Source organism: Triplophysa dalaica, chromosome 1, assembly GCF_015846415.1.
Source record: "Triplophysa dalaica isolate WHDGS20190420 chromosome 1, ASM1584641v1, whole genome shotgun sequence".
NCBI classification, from domain to species: domain Eukaryota; kingdom Metazoa; phylum Chordata; class Actinopteri; order Cypriniformes; family Nemacheilidae; genus Triplophysa; species Triplophysa dalaica.
The window spans coordinates 16,746,715-16,772,262 of record NC_079542.1 but is presented as its reverse complement, the minus strand read 5'-3'; the positions used below and the strand labels follow the sequence as shown (position 1 = coordinate 16,772,262).

The 25,548-nt window shown below is 38.4% G+C and overlaps 1 protein-coding gene across 3 annotated transcripts in view; it reads right to left on the bottom strand.

The window, feature by feature from the left end:
* The window catches only part of adcy7 (adenylate cyclase 7), a 48,057-nt gene extending 23,432 nt beyond the window's left edge, over nt 1-24,625 (bottom strand). For all 3 annotated transcript variants that reach the window (XM_056744558.1, XM_056744567.1, XM_056744576.1), the window contains exon 1: nt 24,485-24,625. The gene's annotated coding sequence lies outside the window, so the exon portion shown is untranslated. The remainder of the gene's footprint in view (nt 1-24,484) is intronic.
* Between the last annotated feature and the right edge of the window lie 923 nt (nt 24,626-25,548).

Here is a 25,548-nt window from a genome sequence, read left to right as displayed (position 1 = left end):
CCTTGTCTCTAACCAAAGTCTTCCTGTCTGTTCTCCACTGTCCTATTAAATATAGCCAAAAGCCCCTTAAATGTTCCTTTAAAAATAAAAGGTAGATATAAAAAAAAATGTTTTTACACGCAACATGTAAACGGCCCTAACATTTCTATGATAAAACAGTTATCAAACATTAAACATTTAGCTATTCGTTGGCTCTTTCGCAGTTAAAGCGGACCGTAAACTTGGCTTCGGTGAACTGCAAATCCCGCCTTCTTTAATTTGTTTTGCCACCTCAATTAGTTTAATTCTGAGGAGCTCATTCAGAGTCCATATAAATTAAACTTAGTTCTGTTTCCACACAGTAAGGTAAACAAATAATGACGTACATTATACAATAATAATAAGAGTGTAGAAGGATTATGGCCCGGTTTCATAGACAAGGCTTAGGCTAAGCCAGGAATATGCCTTAAGTCTTAATGCCAATTGATTTAAGTCACTTTTATTAAAATGCCTTATAAGAAACCATTACTGATGTGCATCTTGAGACAAAACAATGGCACTGACATATTTTAAAATATGTTTGGGTAAGTTCATTTCAGTTAAGATAGCTCAAAATTAATTTTAGAGTGGGACTAGTCTTAAGCCTTGTCTGTGAAACCGGGATGAATGTATTAAAATGATTAAATAGATGACAACAAATTGGGATAATAATGACCTCTCTACTTCTTTTAACCTCAGCATACAATTTACAATTAAACACCTGTTAGCCATTTTCTATATTTTCTTCATTTTATTTAAAATAAATGCCTGTATGATCAGATATGCGATGTGAATGTATTTCGGCAAAAGGTGGATTCAACTTGCACTCTTATGTAGTGTCAGTACTACTCGTCACGCGTCTTACTCACAACACCACAGAAGCTGATTAGGAAAGGTGGCGTCTACATTTTTTTAAGGAGAAGGACCCACTCACATTTGCCCATGGGTAGACGCACAAAAAACACAAAATGTAAATGGCCGTTAAGTGATTCGTACACGGCATGGTAATAAAACATTTAGGGCTTTATTGAAAACTTTCAGGGGTTCAGCCCCCTAAGCCGACCCCTAGCGCCGCACCTGCTGGACACACATTATGTGAACTGTGCCCTTCTAGACACACAGAGGCCTCAGTACAGACAGTTGTTAATGGTCTTACTGTGCCGTCTACTTGAAAGCATGTGTGTTTGTGAATGTGTTGTTTGCACTGAGGCAGCTGCAAACCTGCAGGGCCGTAAAGTTAAATCCCTCAATCAGAGAAACATGCATAATACAAGAATAGTAAACAGCAATAACTTGATGACTAGAACTAAACAAGAGTGAATTCATCTATCCCATCTATCTCAATAATGCGTCATCATACATCTTCTTTCAGGTGAACAACATCTCACAGAGGAAGAGCAGACGAGACTCTGAAAATGTACTGTGTCCAAAGGTCCTGATTTCTCATTGCAGGTAATTAATGTTTGAGAAGCAACACAGATGATCAGGGAAGCGTAAACAACTGCCTTACATCCCCTCACGCACTAACACACTACGAACCACGGCAAACCTTAATACAAGTGACGTTGATTTTGGCTGTGCTGAAGCAGAGCTGACAACATGTCACAAATATGACAGACAATAACACAATCAATTATTATCAAGCAATCATAATTTAGTCTCTGCAATGCAATTTTAGGGATGCACCGATATGTTCATTTTGGCCGATAACGATAACCAATGATTCTTAAACATTGGAAGCCGTCAACTGATATTTATGGCCGATATACGGTATGTAAATATTAATATAAATTAAAATATAAAATCAAGACTGAAACTAAAGGCAAGAGTGAAAAACTGCTTTTATTTGAAAACATTCACTGCAGAAAACAAGGTAACCATAGGTTCTCACTTTCCCCTAAAGGGCCTCAATCCCAGAAAATGCACTTTTAAATGTTTATGTACCAGAAATTGAGTCGCCAGGATGTGTGCAGAAACACCCTGAAATTATACAAATCCATCTATTCTTCTTTTTGTAATCTCCTTTAAACCACAACAGTGACACAAAGCAGGCTGTTGGGGATCCCCTAACAATCTGATGTCACATTGATTTACGCCTGGCCATGAGCACTCACAGACTCCACCTTATGAACGCTTAGGTCCACCTTCAGCCAGAGACACGCTGTCAGCCATTTTCAGGCAGGAGCAGATTTAGCCACTAGACAGCGACAAAAATGTCAAAGAAACAACAGATGTGTGCTGTTTCTGGATGTAAAATGGAACATAAATGTTGGCTGGGAGGAGAACTTTCCGACGGGCCCGGGTTTGTCCTGCTGCGACCGCACAGGCCGGAGTTGTACCGATCGAAAATCCCTTGCGGGCGGGCTTTTTTCGAATCGACAAATTCACATTCACCGGTTTACATTTTCGGTCCGGAAAGAAACGAGACATGACTTGTTGAAAATGTCTCCGCCGGGCATTCGAACAATGCTGACCGGAAATCGATGCGACCCCTAGGTCGGAAGCTTGAGCTCCCGGTACCTGGAAAGGTTGAAAAATCTATGCTCGAGGTCCTGGTGGTCTGTCATTATAGCATGGGTTTCGCCCAAAATAAATGATTCTCAAGAGTGGATCACCAGCTGTTTGCGATCAAGCTTCATCTTTGTATTGCACATCGTTTTTAAATCGCCTTTCTTAAATAATGTGTTTAGCATGTCAGCGGCTGTTGTTTATATGTTCGCCGTCAAACATGAGAATTTACAGGTGTCAGTGGTAAAGCACATCGCGCTAATCGGTTCAGAAGACTTGTGAGTGACATCATTTCTCTAAAGCTTATTCATTACAACAAAAAGAAAGTTACAGCAGTGGCTTTCTCTGTTAGTTCAGTGTTTTCTTGTATGTCATAAGTGCGACAATACTTACATAGAACCAGAGTGTGCATTTGCAAGACAACCTGATTGCTGATCTCTACACACCTGTCGGTCATATACAAGTACTCTGGATGCATGTTTATGCCTTTCTCCATGTTTATTTCTGTTAGTAATATGCATGCACATGATTATTATCAATGGCCAACATTTCACAGAGCAAATGGTCAGCATATGTTGTTCTATCTATGTTTTTGTCTTCTCCATTTAATTCGTATTTATGAACAAGTCATTAAGGTGATTTTTACTGCAGTTAGTGTACTGTTTTGGTTGGGCAAGGCTTAACAGACGCAATTGCTCTTTCCGCGATATGCTTGTCTTGATGTCATCCAAAGCACATGTGTAATCGCTCTTGCTCATATTTTGCATATGGAGAGGGGAGCAGAAGCTCATTTGCATTTAAAGAGACACACACAAAAACGGCACGTTTTCCATTGCAGCCACAAACGGCCATGTTAAACATATTGTAATGAAAGATACATGGTGTATTTTGAGCTAAAAACTTTACAGAGAAATTCTGGGGATACCACTGACTATTTTTACATTTCAGAAAACACCTGGATTTGCGGCCCTTTAAAATCATGTATCAAGCCTACTTTACAATAGTTACACTAGTTTTCTGGTGTATTTATTTTAAATAAACAAATTATAAATGTTCTTCCAGAGCAGCCCAGAAAAACACTCCTAATAACCACATGTCTAACAGGTCTCAAGACAGAAAAAATTCAGACAGCAGTCTGATTCAGACAATATGCGTTTGTTCCTGGAATTTACACATTCCTAAATACTGTATCTAAATACTTTACCTACATCAACAACGTTTAGCTAATAACAGTAAGTGAATGATCACGATAGATGATTTATGATTTATCGGGAATAATATATCAGCCAAAATTTTATTATCGGCCAATACGATAAAAAAAGGCAATTTATCGGCCTATAATTTATTGTGCATCCCTATGCAATTTATAAGCAAAATATAAAATTCTTATACAATAATTACCCTCGAACAGGATTCAAAATATCAAACAGGAATGTATAGAAGGTAAGTGAAAGAAAGTAGAGAGACTGCGAAGGACATTACGAAAGGAGGAGAGAACAAGTACTCTGTTCTATTGAAGTGCCTCTGAAAAGAAACTGCAGAAAGGGGGGGACAGAGAGGGAAAGGTGGAGAATGAAAGAGCTGGTAGCTCCCTGATTTACTTTTTGTTGACGCTCATTACAAAACTAAATGACAGCAGTGTGTCACTGTTTCACTCTCCCGGACAACAGCACCAGAGCCAACAAGCAGCCTTTATGTTCCCATACTAAAGTAACCATGGCAAAGGAACAATCCAGTAGGGCAATAACAGAGAGAGACAGAGAGAGAGAGAGAGAGAGAGAGAAAGACGGTGGAAGAGACAGAAGGAATGAAAGAGAATAGTCGCTATGTGGTGTGTGTGTGTGTGTGTGAGTAATCAGGGAGGGTCAAGTCCTGCTCGACTGGCTGCTGATGTAGTTCCTGGAAGTGCCGTAATGAAGTGGTAAAGCTCTGCAGCATCAGAACCTACATAACAATCTGATGCTAAACATGATCCAACCACAGCTCTATAATCTTCCCGCCTCCTCAGGGTCAGACTTTATGCAGCTGCACAAAACACTACACTGTGAAACGCGACACGCTGTAAAATACAGACCAATGACACAGCAGGACAATGGCAATTCATGACTGATATAGGCATATTGCATTTCAGCATTACATGTATTTATTTTGGGAGGGATGCGATTTTATTTACCTCACCCACACGTGCACATGCATATGCCTGTTTGCATGTCTATCATAACTGCAATGAATGCATGAACGTATTTGAAACATTCAGATGTTTGTGAACTTTTTCAACATACTTTCTTAATACTTAACTTTAACTACACGTTTTAATGATGTAAGCTGTCGTCAAATATTTGAAATGAACCCATAGGATTTTTTTATTCTCATGCCTAAATATTGACCACCCACACATTTGTGAAACCAGACCACACATTCCATCCTTCAGGACTCTATAGTTTTAATATGGATGGAGTGCACATGGTGTGCGAGTAACTATGTAAACAGCTAACATCACAGAATTATAACGGAATGGCTGTGATCAAGCGCACGAAGACGAAGTATAATTCAAAGTAAAATTTAATAGATAAATAGTAACAAAAACAGGAGACTCTCAACCAAACCAATGCAGACAAAGAACTAAGGAAACAGACGGGGCTTAAAAACATTTTTAAAGTTATCGGTATCGGCCGATAATTCAATTTAGGCTGATATATTATAGCCGCTAAATCATAAATAATTTCCTCTGGTTAAACTTCTTCAGCTGCACGCTGGTCACAGTTAAAATACTGTACAGTGCTGTCTTTCTGTTGAGATCATTCACTAACTGCTATTAGCAAAACATTGTTGATGTAGGTACAGTATATAGATACAGTATTTATGAATCTGTAAATTATGAGATAATATATAGCAAATTGTTTGAATCAGACTGCTATCTGAATGGTCTCTGTCTTGAGACCAGTTAAACATGTGACACTAAAGAACAATTTTCTGGGTTGTTCGGGAAGAAAATCTATAATTTGTTTATTAACTAAAAAATCTACCAGCTTATCTTGGTCATTGGCTTCTAATCTTAAAGAATTATTGATTATCGTTATCAGCCAACAATCTACATATCGTTGCATCCCAATTCAACAGTATTCCTAAACGGACAAACTGCTCTACACAGTGCAATATTTAAAAATGTGACGACATCATAGTTCTGTGTCAGCCTCCGTAGTGCTTCGAAAGAGAGCGAAAGGATGGATTTAGACATTAGATGCCACTACATTTCAAACACTGGACCTTTAATATCATCCCTCAACACCAAAACAGATTAACAGTGTTTTACATCAGATTTACTCTTATCCCGGCAACTCATCTGCTAAAAAGAGGAAAGGTGAAGGTTCAAGTGATAAAGGTCACTCTTAGGTTACAAATGCATTCTCTCACCATTGAGACATTCGTTGTCTGGCTATATTTACAATCCCAGTTATTTACAAATTTGTGATGTTATTTTTTTTACAAAACCTGTTTTACAAATGAAAAAAAACATATTGGCTTTCTCTCTGACATCTCATGCATCGCTACTTCTGTGGAAAATGTGTTCGAGAAAAGAGAACACAAGATGGGAGGAAGTGTGTGCATTTCTGCAATCTAAAATGTGAATTTCCATCAACTCCATGTGATGTGAGAACTAATGTTGTTTAAGGCTGAACCCAGGACAGCACTGTGGCCAGCTGCCTTTCAACACAAGAAACATCCCATTCTGGTAATGCAACTAAATCATTTACACACTATTTAGTACACTCATTATCGCTCTAAAAACTTCATTCAGCTCATGCCATTGGATTCTGTTTGTGTAAGTTTAAAGTCCAGCGTCCCAGTGATGTCTAAAACATCTGTGTTGGAGCTTTTATTTATAATATATGAAATTTGAGTAAAATCATCCCGTGCGAATGCGTCACATGAAATACTAATGTGGGGAGGTCATTTATAAGTCACCTGAGGTCTCCAGATAATACTGATGCCCTGTAAAAACAGTGAATGGTGCTAATGTGTAACGTAACGTTACGTCTCGAACCAAATTCACAGAAGACTCCAACTACGCAAACTGTTATCCAATCAAAGCGGTGGGAGTTTACTTCCAAGTGTCTTCAATGCGGCACGCCTCAAAACCTAGGTAGAAAATAGCCTATTACTTATTGATTTTGATGTTTTTGGATGTAAAAACCACGCGAACGTCATAAGTAGACCTCATCTAACAGTATAAAACAATAAACAAGCACAGTTCTTCAGACCTTAAAATAATTTATAAAATGTGTAACAGCTTAAAGTTTAAAACTAATTGGAGAAAATTTTAACTGAACAACCAAACGGTGCTTTGACAAAATCCTCTGGTACATGGCACCATGAAAAAACTATTTAAAAAAAGCTTTGGGGTTAAAGGTTTGCTTCAACCAGGCCTTCTTCATCCTGGCAGCACACCTGTTACACGTCTAACACCTTGAGTTCTGTGTGGACATAAAGGTATTCAACTGCATTGTGTATGGGTTACACAAAGCAGACATGAATTTCAGGCACTGAGAATTGAAATATTGAATTGCACTAATGTGGAAGATGGTATAAGAAGGGGGGTTGAAGGGGTTATTTGATTAGTCAGATGCTATCCAAGGCTGGTCTGGCTAATTAATGCGGCTGTGATGAACACAGGAAGTCTAGACTGTCAAAGGCACATGTTCGACTGAAAACATTCTCCACTCGCACACATAAATATACCCTTTTTGATAGTACTTATATCAGTACGTTATTTTTGTACAGAATGAATGTGATGCTTAAATCAAATACCCTGAGACCATCCTAATGTACATCCAACTCAAACTGAACTTGTATAATTATACATCATGCGTTTCTTAATCATGTACGTGTGTTTAATGTCAAACATAAACCTTTTATATTTTGTAAATGTTTTAAACATCATTCAAGGTAACTTTATCAATACATGTGTCGTTGATACTAACACAAAAGTTTTTTTGTTTTCCCCTCACAAAAAAATGTGAAAAGTGTGTTGTGGCAAGTAACACTGTTCTGCTTTTCTACTGCTAAATGGTTTGTTCCTTTATTAGTGTTGACACAACAATGGCGAGCAGTGTGGCCTACATAATTGGTCACGTTATAGAGCGTAGACTTATTTTTAACACGTTATCACCTCTGTTTCATCTTTTTCTTTATGTTCACACTCTCTCTGTTGACTCATAGATAAGGTGTGGTTTAAGGTGGTGCTGCAACGATGTGTCATGCATTCTGACTTCTTTACAATGTTAAACGTGCTGTCTTCTCATGCTTAACATGGTCAACTTGGGTTATATTACCTAGTATTATTATAGTTGGGTGTATTACGTAGTATTTCTGTGCTCGATACACACCCCCAGCTATCGTACAGGTTTCAGAAAGATTTTTTCAAACATAAAAAACTGTTTCGTAACTATTTTTCTTAGTCCCGTATTGGACAATTCTCGCAGAAAAGCATGCGGCCAGAAATGGAGAAGGAGCATGCGCAGACGTCAGTTTCACTTGTGTTCAGGAGAGAGAGAGAGAGAGAGAGAGAGCATATGTTTGCAGAATTCAGGTGTTTGTTTGTTCAGTGCATTTGGGTCATAAATGTTATATAAACGGTGGATATAATGCTGGATTTGGAGATGTTTGAAACTGATATATGGAGCTGTCCCAGTGCTAAAAGATGCCGGACATGAAACGCATGCAGTGAGTGAAACTGATGTCTGTGTTTTGTTGACCATGTGTTTAGTTCAGCCTACCACTCCCCCCCCCACACGCACCGTATGACTTCGGAAGTAATCATACAGCTGTATCTATCTTTTATAAATGTGATCAAACTAAATTCTCTTCGAAGATACGGCATATGCAATACTACTCAAGATTAAGGTGAGATTGCCAGAAACCCTGTGTGTTAGGGACACTTTAATAGCACCCTGAACAGAGAAATAGTCTCTTTACAGGAAACATACTCCAGCATCATTCTCATAACAAGACATCACTGTTATGCTTCAGAAACCCAGACATCAGTGACCGCCCTGTGGGACAGCAAGGTCAAGCTACAAAAGAAACTTTGTCGGTGGAGAAGTAATTTGTCTCAGAGCAACCCCACCCTTCCCTTCACCTATCACCTATGATGTCCACAAAATAATGGCCACTGTTCAATAAACGCACACGGAAAACTCATTTGAGCATTGGAAACCCTTCATTGTTCAGACATAAATCAAAATGAATTCAAGTGACTTGATAGAAAAGTTCAACGTTCTGTATTCAGTGAGATGAATCCTGTGCAATTTTTTTTGCAAGCACAATATAATCACAAGTATTTTGTTACGGCAGATGTATAATCAGTGACAAATCGATTTTAAAGGGATCTTAAAAGCATACATATGTCTCCCTGTTCTCTGTCAGCTGCCTTTAATGTCACAGTTCATGTTGGTTAGTGAAAAGTTTGGCATCTAGATGAACTCTTCTTTATGAAAAAATTAAGACCAATCATACAAAGGGGATGAATCAATCTACATGAAAAAACAAAGTTTCTGCCAATCCTATAGTACCTATAGAGTAGTTCCATTTATTTCATATCTTCGAAGAGTATTTAGTTTGATCAAATTCATAAAAGACTGATATAGCTGAATGATAATTTACAAAAACAGGCAATCCTCTGGAGCCGTGCAGGGGGGTTTAAATACAGCACATGCACACAATACAACATCACATTATCCCTGCATAACTGTTGATTCTCTACAAGTTTGTGTCGTTTACCTTATCCACGTACACGCCAATTGCCAGGAAAACACAGACATTTGACTCAAATTCACATACCACTAGGGATGTGCATAAGGCTGAACGATTAATTTCATTTGCGATTAAATCGGCATGTGGTGAATCGCGATTTTCTAATCGCAAAGACTGCGATTATTTATGGAGATTCACAGTGTGATGCGACCCTGCTCAGATCTGACCAGTAACATCTCAAAAGCATTAAAAATGCATGGAAAATGCGCAGCATTTTTTCCTTTTCCCCAAAAGGGCTCAGGACGGAAGTTTGCTCTCTCGTGGTGACTGCCTGCAAGTAAAGAAAACGCAATACACCCCATTCCCGTCGTGACTGCTTTACTCTCTATTTATGCGTGCTTCCCGCACGTCTGCATTTAAAGTAATGAATTTGTACATTGACCTGTTGTACAATGGCCTCAAGCTCGACAGGAAGTGGCACTGTGGAAAATTTAGTGTAAAAGAGCAGCAGCATGTCAGTTGCGTGGGACTATTTTTGCTGTTTTGTGTGGATGATGCTGCAGTGTCAGGTATTGTGTGTACAAACATTAATGCTACCGCAAACGTTTTTTGCACAGGATTCATCTCACTTAATACAGATCTTGTAACTTTTCTATCAAGTCACTTGAATTCATTTTGATTTGTGTCTGAACAACCAAGGGTTTCCAATGCACAAATGAGTTTTCCGTGTGCTTTTATTGAACAGTGGCCAATATTTTGTGGACATCATCATAGGTGAAAGGTGAAGGGAAGGGTGGGGTTGCTCTGAGACAAATTACTTCTCCACCTACAGAGTTTCGATAGTAACTTGACCTTGCTGTCCCACAGCGGGGTCACTGATGTCTGGGTTTGCGAAGCATAACAGTGATGTCTTGTTATGAGAATGATGCTTGAGTATGTTTCCTGTAAAGAGACTATTTCTCTGTTCGGGTTGCTATTAAAGTGGCCCTAACATACAGGGTTTCTGGCAATCTCATATTAGCTTGAATACCTATAGAGTAGAATTGCATACATCGTATCTTCGAAGAGAATTTAGTTTGATCACATTTATAAAAGATAGATACAGCTGTATGATTACTTTCAAAACCTTACGGCGCGTGCGGTGGGGGGGGAGGGGAAGGCTGAACTAAAGCACATTGTCAACAAAACACAGACATCAGTTTCACTCACCGCATGCGGTTCATGTCCGTCATCTTTTAGCACTGGTGCGGCACCATATATCGGTTTCAAACGTTTATATAACATTTATCACCCAAATGCAGTGAACAAACAAACACCTGAATTTCCTGAACATATGCTCTCTCTCTCTCTCTCTCTCTCTCTCTCTCTCTCCTGAACACAAGTGAAAGTGACGTCTGCACATGCTCCTTCTCCTGCTCTCCTGCTCTGGGCGTGCCGCGTGCTCTTCTGGGAGAATTGTACAAGACGGACTAAGAAAAATTGTTACAAAACAGTTTTATATGTTCGAAAAAAACTTTCCGAAACCTGTACAATCGCTGGGGGTGTGAATCGAGCACAGAAATACTACGTAATATACCCAACTCGTTTTTTGACAAGTTGACCATGTTAAGCATGAGAAGACAGCACGTGTAAAGGGGTCATATGACGGAAATACGTCTTTTTCTGTGAGTTCGTGAGATGGGAGTTGAAGCAATAGTCTTTGTTCTTTGTTTTTCAGTAAGAACCAGTAAGAGCTGTTTGGTTGTAAAAGAGTAGAAATAAAATAAAAGAGCAACTAGCACGTCAGTTGTGTGGGACTATTTTTGCTGTTTTGTGTGGATGATGCTGCATAGTTTCAGGTATTGTGTGTACTAACATTAATGCTACCTCAAGGGGAAAAACTACTAACGATGGCAGCACTTACGCAATAATAAAAGACAATATATAAGATAATACATATATTAAAAGTTTATGTTTTTAATTATTTATTTAAAGATTGTCTAGTAAGTTAACAGACATTGTTATCGACATGTTTATAATATATTTATTACAGTGACTCTGGATTGTCAAATTACTCAGTGTGGTAAAGCCACAGTTTATATTTATATAATGTTGTTAACCTTTTTCCTATGATTTATGACTTTCATGTTACACCAAGTTTATTTGTCAGTGCTTTATGTCATGATAAATATTACATGATAACATGGCTAGAAATTTAACTAATCATTCAATATATTAATATGATTGGGGTAGTTCGATAAAAATATGTGAATTAATTCATGCATTAACTAATATCATTTTAAGCCTGGCCTATAGTTTATGGTAAATCTGTCCAAAATTGTGTTGGTGAACATGATTTATAGATTTTCTTTATTAAATAATAAGAAGATAAAATATTCGTATTATTGATTAAAAAAATCCCAATTAGATACTTTTTCTGAATTGTTCAGCCATAATCGCATGCATTAAAATTATATCATAGTCAGGCTACCGTAGCACCGGTATATAAAGCAACTATACTAGGAACTGATTTGAAGGTTACATTGTCTCCTTTTCTCTTTATGAGTTATTCTTAAAAGTACCTGGACACACAACAAGATCAGACTGGTGAATTATAGAGTAACATTCATACACACTCAGGAATATAATTATTCTCTAGGCTGATGTGATGTGTAGTTCAGGTAAGTGTGGCACAGGAGAGCATTATTACGCTCCATCTGAGGTTAGAGTCAGGTCTCCCAACCATTCCACACCTCCCTTATCTGATTACTGTGTGTGTAATTATATGTGATGTAACTACTGGCGATCTGGTCTTTCTCTTTCATTAGGAGCTTTCATCGCGACTAGATGTATGACTCATCTCACAGTCTGTATTTTTGCATGTGTGTTGATTCTCAGTTCTGCTTCCTAAATCCCCTAGATAGATTTTTCTAACTTTCAACGGAGCCAATGATTTTGGTGCTCATCCTACTTAACCCCCCCACCAAAAAGACAGGAAATTCAGTTTTATGAACTTTTTTGTTTACAATAAAGCTCCCTCTAGTTCCATGTATCAGTCCCCCCCCCCCCATTCCTTTCAATGAAAGCAGTCGTTGTTTAAAAAACTGTTGCCCCAGTGTTACATTACACTGTTTCAACTAAGAATGTGTGTGCGTAAAATCATAATAAGTGTTTTTGCAGGTGTGTGCATTTGTGTGGAGCTTTTCAGGGTCATCTCAGCTGAGTGTTTGTGAGTTTTCCTACACGACATCGTGACATTGTGCCTTTTTCCATAGTTATGGATATTGGAACAAGGCAAAATAATTCCCAATCACAGCCAGAAATATGTACTGCTCTGCCATACATACAGACAGACACAAAACACACAAACACACATTATACACCAGTATTTAAGCATGACGTGTCAGCTTAGCCTTCAAATCAGATCTGTGACTGGTGTGTGTATGTGTACAGTGTGTGTGTAAAGTTGAAAGGTGGATTATGACTTTTAATTTCTTACCATTGCTCATCTACTTATACACCCTTCTTTGGCGTATTATCTTGCTCTTACACACACATACAGAAAAATGCACATGACATCTGTACCAGTACAAGCAACCCAAAAATATGTATATATTTTTTTATTACTACTCTTTTATAACCAAACAGCTCTTACTGGTTCTTACTGAAAAACCAAGAACAAATAACAAACACTATTGCATCAACTCCCATCTCACAAACTCACTCGATGTGTTCAGACCATATGCTTTTCTTAAGAAATACACCAACATAACCAATGCATTGATGCATGCACACACATGCACATCTGCTTAGACATGTTAGACGATGTAAAGATGCTACACAGAGACAACTCTGTATTGATGCGCAGCAGCCATTGTGAGTGGATGCTTAAATAATCGGTTGCAGACACACACAAAAACGCAGAAGACAGATTCAACCATTTTCTAAGCAGAGAAACTCTCATCAAGGACAACCTTAGATGTCTACTCAATCTAACCGCACACCAACTCATTTCCTTAGCAACTGTGACTCATTTCCCTAACAACAAGACTGAAGCATTGCATTACAAGCAAAAGAGCTGAAGGGTAGTTCATCTGAAAAAAAAACCTTTTTCTAAAAGATTACTATGAAAGAGAGTAATTCTTTTCCCAAGCTCTGCAATTCACTTGTCACATAAAAGAATGTTATGTGAAAAAAGACCTTAACACCTGGTTTCTTACAGAGCACAAATACACACAAACTATCACTTCCTCTGGCCTTCAGGTGATTTCAAATCTAAATACGCTCCCTCCTACTTATTCACGACTTATTTGATATTTACTGCCTCTAAGCTTCTACATGAGTGAAAAAACATCAGCCGTGTAAACATGGCAAACACGAAAAAGGACGATTTAAAGCACCAGTGAATTCAAAATTACAGTTTTTTTTCCTTTTATTAAAAATGGGTTAGCCTTAAGGACGTCAATAAACTGATATACTCATACGAGCAGATAAAATTCCAATTTAGAAAATATAAGCGTTCAAAACTGACAGTCTGGCACGTGCAGATTTTTTTAGGAATTCCCTGACATAACGCTACACTTCAGCCTCTCGTCAAAGTTCTCATCCAATCAGAGCTGCGGAAGCGGCGCCTCAAATCAGCCACTTGTTCTTACATTTCTTATGCCCTACATCAGGGATCTCCAACCCTGATCCTGGTGAGCTACTGTCCTGAAGATTTCAGCTCCGACCCCAATCAAACACACCTGGACCATCTAATCAAGATAGGGGTTGCAGGGTTGCTTGAAAATTACAGACAGGTGTGCTTGAAGCAGGGCTGGAGCTGCAGTTTGCGGGATGGAAGCTCACCAGGAACAGGGTTGGAGATACCTGCCCTACATGGTGAATGACGCAAATTTGACTCGACGGGAGATGGGGTATGATCCAGACAGTGTAAGCAATAACATTATAGTCTTAGTTTCGACTGCGAGTGGTTGCATGTGAGTGTCCTCCGGTTCAGAGACATGATAGCATAGAGCTGATCATTTACGCGATCATATGCGCATATTCCCTGAAAAAACAAAACGTTTCTAACCCGTTTCATGTATACAAGAATATTGAATGTTCAGGCTCTATGGAAGAGATCGGACATCTCAGCCTCGATGAGCATTGGGAAGACAAACGCCAGTGTCACCAACCAACGTGAATAACAAGCTTCAAATGACACATCACTGGTATCACTGATCTTCCTATACTTTCCAATAGACTTTTACACCACTGTGACTATTACGGTGTTAATTGCAGATTTGCCAGGCTGACTGTGTGCTATAAACGAAACGTTATTGGTTATTTAAAAAGTGGGCGGGGCCAGAGGTTGTGTTACCCAAAAATTATCTGTCATTGAGTACATTTGCATGCACAATATAAACGGATATCTATCAAAAATCAGCTTAAATAGAAACCTGTTTTCGCATGTTTACATGCAACCTCCTAAGCAAAACACAGCGTTTTTGGAAGTTTGAGACTTGTCGGATTTCTTGCATGCAGTGACGTCACCGTCGATAGTCTGTTTAACGTTAGTTATTTAAAATGCAGTGGGAAAATGGTCAGAAGCTGTATTTTTATATTTCTTCTCATGTCCGCAGAACCTGCACATGCAACAAAAGTTCTTCATTTTGACGTTCCTCCATCAACGTTATTTTACTTTTACCCCGTTTGGGTCTTTTTCTGTTGCTCTTTCAGACAGGCAACCAAACCTCTGCCGAGCTGGTTTTGTTTTGCATGTTAACATGACCTACTTGTTATCAGCTTTTTAAGCATAATCGGAGTAAGACTGTGCATGTAAGCAAACTCATTGATGGAATTCTATTACCAGTGACATTTTGACGGATAACAATGACCATGTTTACATGGACATCAGTAAATCAAATTATTTGCCTCATTCTGAGTAAGCTAATATTATGATCACCACATACAGTTTTTGGTGTTTCATCTATTTTCTAGAAAGCATTTTTTCATGTTTCCCGTTCGGACCAAATTTTTTCTTTCTTGCTTGAAGCCATGTTGTTTGCCGTAAAACGAAACGGCTGTCCACTGCCATGCGTGTGTGTAACCTTCCGCAAAGTGCCGCGAAAGTTCCTACGTGCCGGTAATAGTGCGATTAAGGTGTGTACATGTCTATACCGCACTTCGATAATGCGAATAAAATTGGAGTACTCCACTCGTCTTAATTCGATTTGTGTTTACTACGATTATGAGTTTAGATAGCTTAAGCTAATCAAAAAGCTCTGTTTACATGGTCCATTGTAAATCAGAGTATTGTCTTAATCGTGTTAATATCGGATCTTTGTTGTCCATGTAAACCTGGTCAATGAGGGCAGTTTGTAATTCCCCTTTTTGTCGAGTTGGTAGCATCAATAATTTCCCTTCATCATAAAGTGATCGCAAGCGACCAGAGGTATTCCTGCCCTGAAAGCAATCACGCAGGGATGTGTTTGTTTCCCATTCATTACTCATAAACGATTCGTCAATTCAGGAAAACCCACGAGGGATCAGTGCAGACTCGCGGTGCGGAGCCAGGGGCTTGTATAAACAAGGCATTGTTACTGACTGGACATATGAACATAAACATTTGTCTGCAATTATTATTTTATCTCTGACAATAGAACATTAAAGGGCCCCACATGTCTCTGAAAATTTTCACCTGAAAATACCCCACATATCTTTCATTACAATGCATTGAACATGGCCATTTGTGGCTGCAATGGAAAATGCGCCGTTTGAAATGTTCAAATGAGCTTTTGCTCCACTCCCTGTATGCAAAATATGAGGTAGAGCGCTTACACGTGTGCTTTGGATGAAATCAAGACAAGCAATATGGCGGAAAGAGCAATTGCGTCTGTTAAGCCTTGCCCAACCAAAACCATACACTAACTGCAATAAAAATCACCTTAATGCCTTGTTCATAAATACAAACTAAATGGAAAAGACAACAGCATAGATAGAACAACATATGCTGACCATTTGCTGTAAGAAATGTTGGCCATCGATGATTAATCATGTGCATGCATATTACTAACAGACATAAACACGGATATAGACATAAACATGCATTCAGAGCACTTGTATATGTCAGACAGGTATGTAAAGATCAGCAACCAGGTGTTATGACGTTGTGAGTAGCAATTTCTGCGTAACCTCATTGTCTTACAAATAGGAACTCTGTTTCTATCGGCTTTAAGTATTGTCGCACTTAGGACATACGAGAAAACACTGAACCCACAAGAAAGACACTGCTATAACTTTCATTGTAATGAATAAGCTTAACAGAAAATGTGTCGGTCACAAGTCTTCTGAACCGATGGGCGAGATGCGTTTTACAACTGACGTTATGACATTACACCTGTTTTTGGACCATGTCTCAGGTTTAGCTGCAAATATGTAAACAACAGCCACTAAACACATTATTTAAGAACGGCGATTTAAATGCGATGTGTAATACTTGCTTCTGCCGGAGACGAAGCTTGATCGCGAACAGCTTGTACTGATCCACTCTCGAGAATATTTATTTTGGCCAAACCCATGCTATACTGAAAGGACACCAGGTCCCGGAACTTTTACGAGCCGGTCCATGACAAAGTCTAGCGCAACCTCTGGGCGGAACTTCTCATTATGTCTCGCTCTCTGCATTTTTCAGTTTGAATTATGTCAACACATCAAATAATGCTGCGCGTTTCAAAGCATTTCTGAGGGCCTTCAAGAAAATGAAAAGAAAGGAACAAAAATATGCAATATGCCACAGGAGCAATTTTCTTCCTAATGCTTCATCACATACCATTAAGAAAAGAGAATCTGTACAAAATGCCACGAAAACCATACACAAAAAAATATAGTCACGTACTAACGCATGTGACATTGTCTACCCGATCTGATTAGCCCAATCCTAGAGTAACTTCTTATGAGTGCAATATTGAGCAAAAAGCACATAAAATCAACACAATACAATTCATAATGCACATACATGCGACAATCAGCGTTTCACATGGAAAAACATGAAAAGGGGCAAGAACAGGAGAACATCCACAAAGTCCACAATGCACTCGACTGCCAACCAGGAATTGAGTGTCTGCTACATCACAATATAACTGTATATCTCATTTCTGTATGTATTGTCATATACTTAAATATGAATAAATCACCTCAGTATCCGGTTAAAAATTAATTGACAGTTTAACTATATTTATTTTTGAATTGTGTTTCATTAAAGGGGTCATTTGATGCAGCTAAGATGAATATTATTGTTTGCTTTAGATGTAATACAGTGTCTTAGTCAAATCGTGTAACTTACGACCTGACGTAGATTCGCAGGGGTGTGGTTACATGAGGCGTTTCAGGCAGGTCTGGGTGAGCATTCGCTTCTAGATAAAATTTATATTCGTTCCGACACTGAAATTTTTGCAATTTTACGTGTCTAATATGTGCATGGGCAAATTATAACACACCAAAGGCAAAGAAAAACCCGTATTTCCATCAAATTACCCCTTTAATAGAGACACTGTACAGTGAGTGTAGTCAAACACATTACACATTTAACTATTGAACAAAATAAAATCTAGTACTATAAGAAACTGAATAATTGGTAGCAATAATGCCACTTCATGACTGTAACTAAGATTGCCAATTCATATTTCTTAAAAAGTGTAATGCCAAGTCGAGTATGTCAAGAAACAATGGCTCCCCTCTTATATTCAATTTTACTAAAAGTAAAAAGGCTTAAATACACTAGCACATATTTTTATTACTTACATATTTAATGATCTTTTAAACATTAGCTAAATTATTGAAATTATTGAATAATTATTTTATTATTCAACACCTCCCTGTTCACCAGCACTTTTCCATCCACATTCAAACAGGCCCAGGCCACACCCCTTCTTAAGAAAGCCACATTGGACCCTCTATTACCGACAGTTACAGACCTGTCTCTCTCCTCCCATTTATTGAGACAACACTTGAAAGGGCAGTTTTCAACCAGGTGTCTTCCTACCTATCCCAGAATAAATTACTGGATGACAAGCAGTCCGGCTTCAAAACAAACCCCTCGACTGAGACTGCACTGCTATCAGTCACAGAAGCACTGCGGCTAGCCAAGGCAGAATCTAAATCCTCATCCTAGATCTGCTAGACTTATCACTGCTAGGAACCATACTGCTAGCAACCCTGTCATCTCTAGGAATCTCAGGCAGCCCTCTCTGCTGGTTCAAATCCTACCTCTTCAGCAGATCCTTCAGGGTGTCACCACATGATCACTGGGGTCCCTCAGGGATCGGTGCATGGACCACTTATTTTTTCCATCTACACGACATCCTTGGGACCCATCATGGGATGGCTTCTCCATCACTGTTATGCTAACGACACCCAGATTTACATCTCATTTCACCCAGACGATACCACTGTAGCAGCTAGCATTACAGCCTGCCTAGAAGACATCTCAGCTTGGATGAAAGAGCATCACCTCAAGCTGAACCCTGCCAAGACATTACTACTCATATTTCTGGTACACCCAACAGTACAACACGATCTCACCATCCAACTTGGCAATACCGCAATCAATCCTTCCAAAACAGCCAGGAAGTCATATTTGATGAACAGTTGTCCTTCAATGATTGCATTGCAAAGGTCATGCCGATATGCCCTATATAACATTATAACGTTTTGACCCTATCTCACTTAGCATGAGGCACATCTCCTTGTCCATGCCCTGCTAATCTCAAGGTTGAACTACTGCAATGCTCTCCTTGCTGGTCTTCCTGCAAAGGTTATCCAACCACTCCAGCAGTTTCAGAATGCATGTAAACTTAAATTGAATGTTTATATTAGACATGCACCAATTGCAATTTTCCTTGCCGATCCTGATTTCTGATTTTATCGATTTATTTAGTGAAACCTGCCCGATTCCGATTTTGTATCCACAAACTAAAGTTGACAGTATTTAAAAAAACATTAACTTTTCTTCAATGAACATTTTTCATTATATTTTTTATATTTTTCATTACATAAATTATTGAACATTATACAGTTTCCCCGAATTTCCAGCATTACATTACAGAATTTTCTCTAGCCCAAATAATTTTTAAATTGAAAAACTGAAAATAAGTATAAATAATAAAATATAACTAAACACCTCACTTAATTGACCTTTCAATTCAATGAAGTCAAGATAACAATAAAATACTTCAACTTTATTCTTGTCTGTTTCTGTTTATGTAACAATGCTTTTTTTTATTTGTTCTGAAATATAAATAACATGTCTTTATCTCGGGTCTGTAGTATTGAAAGAAGTGGGTTGATTTAACCCAACCTCAATAAAAAGTTACAAATCTTATGAGTGAATTCTACTCTAAAGATGTATATGTATTTGCCCTTTTTGTGTTAGTAAAGAACTCAATCAGATAATATCACAAATATTGGTTGATTTATTCATTTTTTTTTCGTATTTTTTAAACAAGTAGAAGTCGTTTTTGAATGTCATTTTTCCTCAGTGAAATTACCACAGTTTTAACATAAGACAATTAATCTGGTTGAATGGAATTTACATTTATTTACACATAGTGACCGACTTAAAAATGAGTTTAGCATGTGTCAGAGTTTAGCATCACAGTTAGCATGTAGTACATACCCGAAGTAGACAAAGCAACGAAAGACGAAACACTAGACCAGGGTTCCTCAAATCTTACCCTGGAGGTCCGGAGCACTGCAGAGTTTAGCTCCAACTCCGATCAAACTTGCCTACCTGTGATTTTCTAGTGATCCTGAACACCTTGATCAGCTTGCTCAGGTGTGTTTGATCAGGGCTGAAGCTAAACTCTGCAGTGCTCCGGACCTCCAGGGTAAGATTTAAGGTACGCTGTACTAGACAGTAAAAAATTGTGCATCTCTCTTTCTGTGCACGACATAATGTGTGTGTGTGTGTGTGTGTGTGTGTGCGTGCGCGGAGACTCGCGTAGTTCGGTGGAACCACCCAGTCACGAGTGTAAATGAGCCAGGAAAGACAGCCTTTGCGAATGGACGTTTACATGTTTACTTGAGTCTTTGAGTATACTGACAGCTGTGACGTTATTGCCCACGTCCCTGGCAACATAGGGTTGGCTTGGAATCGGCAAGACGTGAGACTGACCAATTGTCGCACCTCTAGTTTATATACTATACTGACACAAATACTAAAAACAAACTACCTAAATAGTACTTTATCGGATGAAGCACTAGCTGTAAAGTGTATTGTACTTCATCTACCTGTCGATGAGACTATGCATCATCTGCTGTGAGCGGAGTCAGGGAACGTAGACTGTGAGTAGGACTGTGGAAAACAGGGATCGGAATACACGGATCTCTTGCAGAGTGATAACAGAATGCTTTCGGCAGGGATGTGTTTCCATTCTACTTTACTCATACAGCATATTGCGCAGTTTGCGGTGAGGCATGACAGACGTCCGCCATAAGCTCCACAAAATTAGCGGAGAGCAGAGAAGTTGCACAGACTCAGGCCATCCACCTCCACCACACATTCTGGATTGAGGCTGCTTTGCAACGACTATTTTGTTTCACGTGATTAAATAAAATAAAACTGATTTGCATGAACTACTGCCTGAGATTACGTATTTTTGAAGTTATCGACTACTGTTGGAATGCTAACCTTTGTGTCAATGTGACAGAAAGAAGGATATTTGAGGGTGTGGGGAGAGAATATTCAACAATTAAACAAACCAGTAGAGTCCGGCAGACAAGGTTTAAGAATAGAAAATTAGAATAATAAGAGAGAGAGATCTCAGCAAAAATGCAATAACAGACAACAGGTTTTTCTTTTAACTCAATAAAAGGATCAAACAGTCTTATGAGAGGATCAAACAGTAAGACGTTGCAAATGAAATCACATCTTCACAGGCCTAACATTTAACTCAACCTTGTGTCATCTTAATCTCTGATGAACTCTTTGAAGAATGCTTCTTCATATTGAAACCTTTCACATAACATATGACCTCAGAATGGATTTTGGTATTCTCAACAGCTTCACTAAATAAACCTTTATAAAGAAGACCCATGTAAGGATTTTGTGAAAAGTAAAAAAAAAACGTTTGAAGGTTGAACAATCTTTGAACTTTCCTATGATATGGGTTTTATCAAAATATCAGAACAGACGTTTTGTTCAACAATGCTCCCTAAAGTATAACAGTGAAAGAAAACACTGAAGCTTAGCTTATCAATCACCTGATGAGTTTTAGAAGCGGAGTCAAGCTTAGCTGATTGCATTCTCAATAGATGGTAGATAACTCTACAACTCTTACAAACAACTTGGCAGCTTGACCTCCAGAAGTGTGAAAGCAGGTCATGAGAGAGAGAATCTTAAATAGACCAAATTTAAAATAGATCATACAGCACATGCTTTACAGCCCACAGAACCAGAGCAGCAAGTGCACTGAGGGGGCAATAGCTTTGACCTTCTGAATGACAGTCAGGCTTTGAACACAGACTAAAGCATAATTTATAGTCGTGCCGAGTACCTACGCCGTAGACAACACGCCGGATTCCATTATACTTTATGCATTGTTGTCCGCATCGACACGCAATGACCACTAGGCGTCAAACACGCGCGCGTTGCGTGTGTATCCAAGACATGAGCCGAAAAAGATGCACATCATTTGAGAAGCATAAGCAGTGATAGTGGCAAGTTATCTGCCACTTTTGTTGCAGCTTGAGAGGTTAAATACAGAAAAACAAAGTTTACTTTGATAATTCATTCGAGAATGTGTTTGATGCTATCGCAGAGTTTTTTGACCTGAGAGAGAGGTTCAAACCTATCTGCTTGCGGTCTGCGTACGGTCCGCGTTGAGTCGACTTGTTGTTACATTTTTCGAGAGGTGCACGCCAGGCTATGCAGAACTGCGCACAGGCTAGGGCGTCTGTCATATGCATGACTATAAATTATGCTTAACTGTTTTGTTAATGACTTAATACCACACATGCCTCTCATGCTGTCAATCGACATCAATCGCATAATCTATCTCCTTTCAAAGTGATGTTTATTGGCAATATGTTGGCATATGTTTTAGTCCCCTTCAAAGTAAGCTGAGATGGACCCAGTATATCAGTCAAACAGCACAGGAGACCACAGTCTGCACACAAAACTACAGAACAGTAATAATCGGCCAAACTACATTTCTGACTAAAGTATTTTAAAGAGCAGAATGGCACCATTCCGTCTCATATTGGCTTGGTGATTACATTAGTGGATGGATTGATTTTCTGTAATTGACTATGAAAACATGGTAAGATGAGAGGAATCAATAGTCGTCGTCAACTCATAACATAATGATTGCCATTACAGCGGCGGTCATTCTGCCCAGTACTAAAACTTCACTGAACAGATTATTAAAAAGCAAAACTGCCTTTGATATGGCATAAAATGTAGGGGGATTTAAGGTCAAATAAAATTGGGAATCATTTTAGAAATATCACAAAGAAAAAATGAATTAAAAGTTACTTAACAATTTAGAGATGCACTGTATGTGCATACGTGTTTAAGAAGACTGGAGGCAAAAGTAAGTCAAGGAAGTCACTCCCTAAGCGTACCACATTCCATTCGGTGGAAGAAGCATATCTGTGTGGATATGTGGAGAGTGAACTACAGAAAATGTCCAGAGGAGGAAGGTAGCTGTGAACACAGGACAGGGGTGAAACTCAGGGGACAACAGAGAAGAACCATTCTGAAGCATAGTTTTACTTGATGGATTAAATGTGCAATATAATAAGTGAACACAACAATGTCTTACATTATGAAGTGATATGTTTTTATTACCTTAGAATGAGCTATTTCTATCTACACACACCACAGGTGCATTCGCATGCATATCATTCAAAAAGTTGTTTCTAAAGTAGCTCTAAATGGAGGCTTAAGTATTTTTACAAACGTGCTTTACAAAAAACATGATTATTGTGCATTTTGAGACAAAACAATGTCACTGATGTATTTTTAATGTTGGTCAGTACAAGCTATTTTCAGTTTAGACAGCTCTAACATTTATTTAGTCGACAGATTGAAGAAGACAACGCTCCTTCTGTATGCATGGTTTCATCTTCAATCCAAGCCGTTTTTGCTACGTACAAAACAAACCTCCCAACAATCAAGCTTTTGCAACCAGAGCATTTGCATTGACTGGTTATAATTTAACCATCTCTATGTGAAATGCACCGGATCAACGGTTAGAAGATAATGTCGTATTTAGCAGCTCCAATAGTACTGAGCAGTCCTCCCAAACACATATGTCACAAAATCAGATAAAGTTAAACTAAACTTCTACAGTTCTTGGTCATTTCTGTAATCTGTACATAACCTCTAGAGAAAGTAAGTACTGAATGCTCCCCTCTAAATTAAGTTTATTCTGAATTTAGTAAATTCAACTCTTAAGATCTGAAACTGAATGTAGAAATCTAAAGTTGATTTTAAGCATTTGTTTCATCAGTAATTCTCCTCCGTTCACATTTAGATGGCAAACCCAGTGGCTTTGTTTACTCGCATTACACTGAATAAGATAAGGCTGTAGGCCATCAAGATTCATGCAAACTAATATATTCATTTCCTGTACAGTGACAATTGCAAGATGCACAGGGGTTGCTTTCACTATCACCAAACAATGGTTGATAAATGATTATTTTTATGCGTTGCTGTATATACTTTACTGTATGGCATTTTAAAGTTTCATATGATTTGGCAATAATAGACACTTTGGTCCCCGTACACCATCATCCTGACATCTGAGCATTTACCATTATTTCATTTTAATCATAGAAACGTTATGTCAACTCATGTTACACTGGACAAGTCTGTGAAGTTGTTTAAATCATAAACCTCGGAGGAAACAAATGACGTGTTCACTGTAAATGTAACAACACAATCACATGCATCAACAAAACTCGCATAAACAGTGTTTTTATCCACAATGTTTCTTTTTTCACCGAACTGCACTGATGCCCTACAGACACGCGCGGACACTTCTGAAAAGGCGAGACAAAAGAGGAAAGACTTCGTTTCATTATTTTGATGATACGGAATGTGAGGTTTTAAAAAGGCAAACAACACGTTTTATCACAATGTTTAAAGAAAACGCAGAGAAGAGAAGCTTCACTCGGAAGTCCAGGTAACCAACATCTACAGGTAAGTTATCAAAACCACTGGAGAAAAAAACTCACTGACCTGCCCGCTATCGTCCAGTGTAAAGATCTCTTCTTTCTTGCCGACACTCCTACAAGAGATTTGTTTTGATCTGTTTTTCACTGTAAAATCTTCTGTCTGTCTCGACTCATTCGCGGAGTCTCGCGCAGCTAGATAACTGACTCTCTGTGCGCGCGCCACGGAAACATAGGCGCGAAACATTTGTGCTCTGCGCGCGCCTCCCCGCGTGCAACAATCCTTCAGAAGTGTGTGCGATGTAAATCATTAATGTAAAAAAGAGCTCAAAACAGCAAGAAATTACTATTTCGAGAAATATAAATTCAAGAGTCATTTTCTGTAAATATCTATTAAATGCAATCGTAAACATTAGACTTTTGTTTTGAACTGTTTTTTTTAAGTTCATGTGTGAGAAAGCCTCTGCCCAAAAGTGGTTGTACATTGTTCATTGACTTAACACAACTAGATTTCATGTTTTAAAGTGAATTTTTATTTTAGAATACATACTTTTCCTCTGATTAAGTAAAAGGTACAATTTGAGCTTTTCCGCCATTTTTATGTAAACAAAAATATACAAAACATTAACAGGAGCCTATGACACTTAAAATAAGTGACACCGCCATACAATGACTCAACACAAACCTTGCAAATCACAGATCAATCATGAAAATGTTATAAAAATAAGAATAAAATATCATTAAGTATATTTAATTGTTCATATATAATTGTTTTTGAATATGTATGTTGGGGTCTTAGATGAGACTATTGTCAATAAAAGACTATGAAAAAACTGCAAATTGTGCATATAAGTGATCCAGCAGGAATTGCTTAAATCTTCCCACAAACTCTATCAGTAGGAAATATACAAAAAGTATTATGCAACAGTATATCTGCCTTTGAACTATTTGGTAATTCTGCTTTTGAACGTGAGATGACTGCTAAAGCAGCAACAATTGTTCCCAAACCAAAGCCAAAAATCACATTAGTATCAAAATATGACTATTTGCATGCCAAAGATAATACAGAAGAGAAACATTGGAGTCCTGTACAATGATCTGCTTCACTACATAAATGATAACACAATCCTT